The sequence below is a fragment of the Nyctereutes procyonoides genome, unplaced genomic scaffold, assembly GCF_905146905.1.
Source record: "Nyctereutes procyonoides isolate TBG_1078 unplaced genomic scaffold, NYPRO_anot_genome, whole genome shotgun sequence".
Taxonomy (NCBI): Eukaryota; Metazoa; Chordata; class Mammalia; order Carnivora; family Canidae; genus Nyctereutes; species Nyctereutes procyonoides.
Window position 1 is genome coordinate 43,101,935 of NW_026575052.1, and position 9,679 is coordinate 43,111,613.

The window sequence follows — 9,679 nt, forward strand, 5'->3', positions numbered from 1 at the left end:
TGATAATTGTTAACTGATAGATCTGGCTCTGTAGATCTGACCTGAATTTAGGAGAGTCATAAGAGTCATAAGATATAGTTAATGTGTTCATATTTTACCTTAGACAAGAAGGGCACATTTTTGCCTTAAAAAGTTAATATACCTTTTTGATAGCAAAGACAAATGGTCACATTAGAAACTATTGGAAATTAGCTCTCTTTTGTCTGGACTGCCAACATGCTATCCAGACTGAGGAAGACTTGAAAATTTCAAGACCACGTGAGCCATGGCCAAGGCCATGTCGGCAAGCATTGGAAGCACCCAAGAGGCCAGGGTAATGCTGGTGGCATGCATCACCACAGGATCAACTTAGACAAATATCATCCAGGTTACTTTGAAAAAGTTTGTATGAGACATTGACACTTAAAGAGGGGCCAGAGCTTCTGCCTGTCAACCTTGATAAGTGAGCAGTGAGTAGATCCAAGGACATGCTGCCAAAAATAAGACTGGAGCTACTCCTATCATTGATGTGGTACGATTGGGCTACCACAAAGCTCTGGGAAAAGGAAAGCTCCCCAAACAGCTCGTCATCATGAAGGCCAAACTCTTCAGTGGAAGAACTGAGGAGAGATGAAGGGTGCATAGGGGGCCTGCATAGGGGTGCATAGGGGGCCTGGTAGCTTGAAGCCATGTAGAGGGAGGTTCATTAAATGCTACCAATTGAAAAACCCTCAGAACTATTGGAAATTAAATTCTTATTTCTTATTTATTTTTACACAAAGTTAAACATAAATGGAAACAATATGGAATTTTATTTTCTCATGAGTGAAACTAAAAAGCATATGAGAGAATGTCTTACTTCCAGGAATTAGAGATGTAAGGAGGTAGGGAAGTGAAAGGACATGGATTTTCATGGAGCTATTACCTACATAGGGAGACCAATTCCTTTCAGGTATTGACATTAGTGATGCAGAATAAGACACAAAGGGCGTGGGTTTTTTTCTGTCTTTTTCTTTCTCTGCTATGCTGCTGAAGATCTTGGTGTCTTATTACTGAGAAACATAACCTTATTTTAGCGATGGTGTGGTGGTTACTTACTTGTCTTGCTGATAAGGTCATTTCCTCTGGGCTTAGACCTCTTCTACCTTAAAAGGGAAATGTGAGGCTGCGGAGACTGTGGTAAATTAAGATAGTGTGACAGAAAACTCTTCTTTTGACAATTTTTTCACTTTCAAATATGAGTTCATTTTAAAAAGCTGAATATTTAAGTATATATCAGAAATTATTTGGAAATATCCTCTTTAAACCTCCTCTTTCTGGTGGAGAAAGGATATATAGGTGATACACTCATTGTTGTGGCTGCCAGGTGATCAATCATCAAGGAAAAACTGAAGGGTGATTCTGAATTCACACCATTCAACTATAAAGGCACTAAATGAAGATACAGATGAATGTTTATATCTGTGTAGAAATGAGAGACTTTGAAATATGACATCAAAGAATTTAGATATCAAAAAATAAAATACTGATAGATTTAATCATAAAGAGTTAAGGCTTCTGTACCTTAAAACATAAAACACAAAATCAAATTGCAAACTTGCTTCTTTTTAAAAAAATATTTAATTAATTAATTTGAGAGAGAGAGCAAGGGAAGGGGCAGAAGGAGTCTGAAGTAGACTCTGTGCTGAACACAGAGACTGATGCGGGGCTTGATCAAAACTGAGAGATCATAACCTGAACCAAAACCAAAGAGTTGGACATTCAACCAACTGAACCATGCAGGTGCCCCAAAATGCAAACATTTTCAATAAATGTGACATAGATGGATATTTTTACAATGTAGTAAGATGAACACCTGAGAAGAAAAAAGATTAGAGAATTTGAACAAGTAATTTCCCAAGAAGATATAAGGATGGATGCTCTATTCCTAGACTATGGAGGAATGCATAAGCACACAGCACAGATTATTGATAATATGAATGCAGTTTAAAACATTTAGGCACTATTCAGCTGAAAATAAAAAAACACAAAAAGGACTCTGTTGTTGGAAATTCTCATGTGTTGACAGTTATTTCAAATTGTTACTGTCTTTCTGGAAGGCAACGTAAGTGTTATTAAATTATGCACAATCTTTGAACTAAAAATCATTTCCATAAATTTAAAAAGATTGTGAGGTGTAGAAAAATTTATCTGTAAGGAGTTCCATTGCTTTATCATTCTGTAATGAGAAAAAATTGAAAGTGGTCTAAATGCCCCCAAATAATTAAGTAAGCCTAATAGTTTCCCCTTGCTACTATAACATATCACAGTGGCTTAACACAACACAAATTTATTGTTTTATAGTTCTGTAGGTCAGAAGTCTGATGGGAGGTCTCACTGGACTCAAATCAAGGCACAGCAAGGCTGCATTCCTTTCTGGAAGCTCTAGAGGAGAATCTATTTTCTTGTCATTTCTAGCTTCCAGAGGTCACCTGTGTTTCTTGACTTGTAGCTCACGTGGAGCTTCAAAGCCAGCAATATCTAGTGGGGTTTTTCTCACAGTGTATTGCTCTGACATCGACTCTTCCACTTTTAAAGATGCCTGTGATTCCACTGGGCCCACCTAGATCATCTCTCTATATTAGGGGAGCTGATTAGCAACCTTGATTTCATCTGAAACCTCAATTTCCCTTTGAGTAGTAAACATATTTACAGGCTCCAGGAATTGGGATGTGGCATCTCTGGGTGGGTGGGGAGCATTATTCTGGATGCCATAATTTGTAAGTTATACTTCATCTATACAACAATTCTAGGCAACTATTAAATAACATGGAAAGTGATCACAAAATGTTGCTGTGTCAAGTCTTTGGTGTCACCACCGATCTTCTTGGCCTCTGGTAAGTCCATCCATAGACACTGACCACTTGTTCTTCCTCAACTTCTCTGTGGAGACCCATTCTGTATGTGTGGGACTGTCTTCACTGGGCACCGGCACCAGCTGACAGCACCTTGCCTCATGCCTGCATCATGATACAGCTTTTGTTTCCCATCCCTGGCTTCCTCCTCTCCTGCTGAGACCCAGGAAGTGTATGATCCAGAAATGTAGGGTGATCAAGCCTTTTTAGGAAATCTATTGATTAGTAGGAGTTGGCATCTAGTGGGTAAATTCTCTTCTCCTCCACTTTCCTCCCATAGGGATTCTTTGAAGCAGGAGTTCTCAGGACTTTTGGAAGACTGCCTACTGCCTGAGCAATCAGTTCTTGTTGCCAGGAGGTTTTCCCACCCAGCTATGCATCCTTGGACTGGTATTTCTCCTCAACACTCTTCTCCCTCCACAACTTTGATTTCTTAGGGAACTATAAGGAGAAGTTCAGTGTTTCAGTGTCAAGTGGTGGGAGATGAGGGTGGATAATTAGGAACTTTATGCAGAAATCTTAACACCATGATAAATAAATTATGTGGGCTATGCCAGGGACAATGGGAAGTGAGTGAAGGGTTTTAATGAGGAGAGGCTCAGGATTCTATCCTTATTAAAGAGAGGCCACTCTGGCACCAATGTGGGTAGTGACAGCTCCAGAATGTCTGTATATGAGAGGATTAAGAAACAGCAATTTGTTGGAAGGTGGAGATTTGGAAATTGTCTTGGAGTAATGTTTATATAGCAAGACCCAATTTTTACCTAGAATGAGCACTTATTGAGCAGGTGGGTGCTTGTTGGGAAAAATTGGCATAAATTCATGTTTGGGGTGAATACTATCACTGATGCAGGAGAGAGGGAGGGAGTTGACACACAGGACCACTAGTTAGGAAATTGCTGTCCAGGTTGGAATTAACTGAAACTGTGGAGATGGAATGGAAAGGACAGGACAGGATAAGTGGGATTAAAGTGAGCTTTTTTTTTTAGTGATAGTGAGTTCTCTACAAAGAGACGAGGCCCAGGAAGAGGGGTCTGGTCTGGAGAGAGGAGATGGCAGTAGGCTCTTATATTTATTTCCACTACCTCATAGTGTGGGACTTGGGCATCTCCATCCCCTGCCTCACAAATGTGGGAATAGGATTTCCCTGAAGTGGGGCAGGTGGGAAAGTTGGATAATTATAACTTCTTTGATTTTCTGAATTTTGGACTTAGAGTGAACTTTGTCATGAGAAGAGACTTTTATGAGGTAATATCTTTCTGGTCCTCATTCAGTTGGTTAGATATAGTATAGGGCCAGAGCTTTCTATGTGGTGGGTTTTCTAGGTGATGTAGCTACCAAATCAATATCCTCCCTCACTTCTCCAACCCCCAGCTCTACTATAACTGTCTCACTGCCATTATATCTATTGCTACCATTGGGACAGTCTCATTCATTTTCTTTCTTTTTTTTTAAAATTTTTTTATTTAAATTCAATTTGCCAGGGTATAGGGCAGGTCTATTTTTTACTCTTTGAGGAACCTCCACACAGTTTTCCAGAGTGGCTGCACCATTTCACATTCATTTGGGGAATATAAATAATAGTGAAAGGGAATAGAAGGGAAGGGAGAAGAAATGGGTAGGAACTATCAGAAAGGGAGACAGAACATGAAGACTCCTAACTCTGGGAAACGAACTAGGGGTGGTGGAAGGGGAGGAGGGCGGGGGGTGGGGGTGAATGGGTGACGGGCACTGAGGGGGGCACTTGACGGGATGAGCACTGGGTGTTATTCTGTATGTTGGCAAATTGAACACCAATAAAAATAAATTTATTATTAAAAAAAGGAAAAAAATAAATTCAATTTGCCAACATATAACTCCTGTGCTCATCCCATCAGGTGCCCTCCTTAGTGCCCGTCACCCAGTTACCCCATCCCCCACCTCCCCTTCCACAACGCTTTGTTTCCCAGAGTTAGGAGTCTCTCATGGTTTGTCTTCCTCTCTAATTTTTCCCCACTCCTACTCATTTGGTTTCTATCTTCTTTACAACCATGTTATTGAGGTATACAATTTCCATAGCATGGAGTTCCCTGATTAAATGTGCAATTCATGATGTCACAAAAGGCAAGATGGCATTCTTTTTGATGGCTGAGTAATATTCTCTGTGTGTGTGTGTGTGTGTGTGTGTGTGTGTGTCTTTATCCCCCCCCAAATCCCATCTTTATCCCCAAACAAACAAAAACAAAAAGAATCATAAATGCAGAAAACAAACTGTTGGTTGCCAGAAGGGAGGGAACTGGGAGGATAGGTGAATTAGATGGAGGGATTAAGAGGTACAACCAGTTACAGAAAAAGTAAGTCATGGCGATGAAAAGTACAGCACAGAATATATAGTCACTAATGTAATAATGTTGTCTGGTGACAGATGGTGACTTAGCCGAACCTCGTGAGTGTAGCTTAATGTAAAGGATTATGAATTCATTACATTGGATGCCTGAAACTAATATAACATTGCATGTGAGCTCTATTTCCATAAAACAATGTATAATTCAACACTTTTTGAAATAGAACTATTAATATTTAAAATTGTGGTAAAATACATACCCATATTTTGCCTTTTTAACCATTTAGGATGCACAGCTCAGTGGCCTGAGTCACATTCACAAAGCTGTGCCAGTTTCAACTTCCAAAATTTCTTAGTTGCTGGAAATAGAACCTCTGTAATCATTAAGCCATATATCCACAATCCCGCCTCCCTCCAGCCCGTTGGTAACCTCTAATCCATGTTCTCTCCCTATGAATTTGCCTCTGCTAGATATTTCCCAGAAGTGGAATCCTACCATATTTGCCTTTTGTCTGGCTTATGTCACTTAGCATAACATCTTCAAGGCTCATCCAGTTGTAGGATGTATCAGAGCATCTTCCTCTTTATGGATGAGCAGTATTGCATTGTATGTATATAGCACATGTTTTTTATCCCCTCATCTGTGGACCTCTGGGCAGTCTCCACCCTTGGGCTATTATGAATAATGTTGCAGTGAACATGGGTGTGCAAGTATCTGAGTCCCTGCTTTTTGGGAATATACCTAGGAGTGAGATGGCTGGGTCATATGGTAATTCTGTTTTCAGCTTTTTGAGAAACTCTCTCATTGGATAATTTTTTTATTCTTTTAAAATATTTTATTTATTTGAGAGAAAGACCATGAGTAGGGGCCCAATGTGGGGCTTGATCCCAGGACCCTGGAATCATGACCTGAGCGGAAGGCAGAGGCTTAACAAACTGAGCCACGCAGGTGTCCTCATAGGACAATTTTAGATCCTAGCTACTTGTCACTTTCTCTACCCCTATTTCTGCCTTAATTCTTGGATAATTGAATATAAAGGTGGTTGATCCTTGTAGCACCCTGGCTGTAGACTAGTGGTTTCTGCTTAGGATGTAAAAAGTGGGGAAAAAGGGGCAATTTTACCTTTGCAACAACAAAAAAAAATCTGAATAATGTACAAAATCATCATTTTTCTTGAATTTCTCAAACTTGAGGCTGCAGGTCAACCAGGTAGGCAGAAATCGAAGGGAAGATAGGTTCTTCCAGGAGAGTTGGGACTTGCTTACCTAGAGCAGAGAAGGATAGGATGAAATGATGGACTTCATAAAGGATGATCTGAAAATTTGGGTAAATTTTAAAATGAGTTGTTAAGGGCTGTGTGTGAAGGAGCAGGTGAATATAGGACCCTTGGAAGCTACAGACACAGGAGAGATCACGTTAGCTAGCAGGCTTCTTTCCTTTTTTCCGTGGGCCTACCGTGAGAGACCTAAAAGGTAAGGCAGGAGATAGTGGAGAGCCTCCCTTTGGAGCCAGGGACCTGGGCAGCCACTACTGCAGGAAAGGCATTGGGCTGACTCTTCTCCTGTTTTCCTCACAGAGAAAAGCCCTAGCTGCTGAGGAAAGGGCAGCAAACACTCACCCTGGCAGAGGAGAAGACCTGTTGTAACTGTAAGAAGGGAAGAGAAAAACCCAACACTATTTCTGGGGAAAAGACAGGGAAAGGTCTTCCTCCCCTAGGGGATGGAAGGGGGCACTGCCACAGCCCCCCACCTGAGAGCAAGGTCTATCATGCCTGCTTAAGATGGGGGCTGAATATGAACAGCAGAATGTGTGTCCCCACTTCCCAGCCCCAGGATGGCAAGAACGGAGTAATAAATGACAGCAGTCTACTGGTGGCAGGCATGTGCATCTCTCTGAGGTTCGGGCTCACAGGCAAAGCCAAAGGCTGAAAAGGAACAGAACAATGAGAATCCTTCCCTGTTAGCCCAAGCCCAGGTCTCCTTGCAAGGTAATGGTAGAGGAATTTAAAGGCTGAGGTGTACTGCGGGTAAGTAGCAGCAACCAATACAAACCAGGTAACTGCTGACTAGATTGCCCCCGTTCCTCCCAGTAGAGGCCTAGACAAGGAAGTTATTCACACAATCAGACAGGAAACTAGTTACCTTAGTGTTTACTGTCCTGAAAATTCTGACACTCCCAAAGTGGCAAAGAAAAATATCAAACGGTCAAGAGACAAAGCACTCAATAGACTTGAGCTCAGATATGCCTCAAATGTTAGAATCATCAAAAAGGACTGAAATATTTGTGACAATTATATTAACTCTCCAGGACAAAAGATGGACAAAAGCCTTGACCATACGAAGGATATCAACATAGAGATAGAAACTACTAGAAGGGACAAAATAGAAATGCTAGAGACGAAAATCATGGTGAAAGACAACTAACTTACTCGGTCAATAGGAGACTTTACTCAACAGGAAACTTAGAGAAGGGTCAGTAGATATCATCCAAACTGGAGCACAAAGACAATGAAGGAAGAAAGGAAGGAAGGAAAGAAGGAAGCCAGAGCAGATGGTCTAAGAGCTGTGGGAACAGTGCTGAAGTAAGTGTCATGTAGTTGGAACCCAATCAGAAAGGAGGGACAAGGTGACAGAAGCTCTGGTGAGAAGAGAATGTGCTTCTGTGAAGTGTGACCCCCTCCAGGGGGCAGGAACTCAGCAAATGTTGGCCACCCCTGCCTACCTACCTGGAATCTCCTCCAGATCACTGTCTAGCCAGATGGCACCCTGAGGGGCAAGCTGATTTCCTCTTCATCAGGACTGGGAAGGAGGATGGGGATGGGGTGGCTGGGAGAGAACAAAGATCCCCTGGGAGTGAGTCCCAGGCAGCTGGGATGGGCTCAGCTGCCCCAGGCTTGGTTCCCAGGAGCGCAGCAGGGGTACAACATGAGAGTCCCTTCTCCCCCGCCTCTCAGGCCCTGGACACTAGCGACTTGGGCTCAAGGCCACAGGTTCTGTGGTTTTACTGGGCCAGGCCAGTCCCCTTGGTCCCGAGACTCAGGCCAGTCTTCTCCTGTCTCCTGACTGCCAAGTGCCTATATTGTTGTTGATGTTGTTGTTGTTGATGTGAAAACACACACTACAGGTGATGGTTCATGACGGAAATCTTGACAGCACAGCTGCTGGGCAGAGAGTGGTAGCTCCCCAGCCTCTGAGTTAGGCACACATCAGCTGGCTAGAGTGGATGTTCAGAGGCTGAAGACACATCTTAGGTTGTGGGAGAACAGAGCTAATTACTGGGGAGGGGCCTCCTGTGAGCACTAACAAATCGGGTCACAGTTTCTTCTTTGCCTACCAGACCACTGTATTAGGTTGGATTTCATTACCTCTCAAGAGGTATTGGAGGGTCAATAGAGGGTGAGACTTCTTTCTCTCCTTAGTTGACATCTGGAAAGGGTGCCCTGGGCAGTGGGGACGTAGGTGCATGATAAGAGGAAAGTGTGGGTATGTATAAGTGTGTGCAGGAAGCTGACCAGGTATGAACACAAAGGCTTGATGAAGTTGTCTTCAGTTAAAATGAAAAATGTCAGCTAAGCTGAGAAAATAAGGAACAAGCTAATTTTACTAAGATGTGAAATAGGCACATCTCCAGAGTGGCACTATTGGTTAGGAGTTAAGATGGAACAGCAGTCATCATAAAGCTGAGCTGTCGGAAAGAACTTACCTTCTTTAATAAGAGCTACCTTGTGGGGCTACAAGGGCGGCACAGTTGGTAAGGGTTGGACTCTTGGTTTCTGCTCAGGTTGGGGTCTTAGGCTGGGGATCTCAGGGTCATCATCCCAGGCTCTTGGGTTTGTGGCTCAGGACAGTGTCTGCCTAGATCCTGTCTCCCTCTCCCTACCCTTCCCGCGATTGCATGTTCTATCTCAAATCAATCAATTGATAGATAATTAAAAAAGTAAAGCTACTCTACGTGTAGAAGCCTGCCCCTGTGATGATGTCTTGCAGTTTTTTCAACTGTCCGCTCTACACGTGGGGAAACCGATGATTCGGGAAGTTAAAGAACTTGACACAGCAGGTTCATTGTGCATCCAGAGTGCAAATCCACATGTCCACCAGAGCCCATTCTCTTATTCAGTGTGCAACAGTGATGTCTGTGCCAAAGAGAGGTGTGTGCAAAGCTGATGTGTTTGTGACAGTGGAGTCTGTGCAAGGATGATGTCTGTGCAAGAGTGCCTGTCTGTACAGCAGTGATGTCTGAAACTATCTCCCTGAAATGAGAGAGCTGGTTAACCCTCATTAGCTGAGTTTCTGGGTAAAGAACTACAGGAGGTCTGGATCCCAGCCCTGACTGCCCCAGTCCCTATAGTTTGTTCCCTTTAAAAAATTTAAAAAATGTTGCAGGATTTTTCATTCCAGTAAATAAAATATATATAACATAAATTTTACCATTACAACTCATTTTAAGTGTCCCATACAGTTCTGATTAAGTACCTTCACAGGG

At 42.5% G+C, this 9,679-nt stretch overlaps 1 pseudogene; it reads left to right on the forward strand.

Annotated features, from left to right (window-relative positions):
* The first annotated feature begins 216 nt into the window (after positions 1 to 216).
* On the forward strand, positions 217 to 613 carry LOC129514253 (60S ribosomal protein L27a-like; annotated as a pseudogene).
* Positions 614 to 9,679: the final 9,066 nt, after the last annotated feature.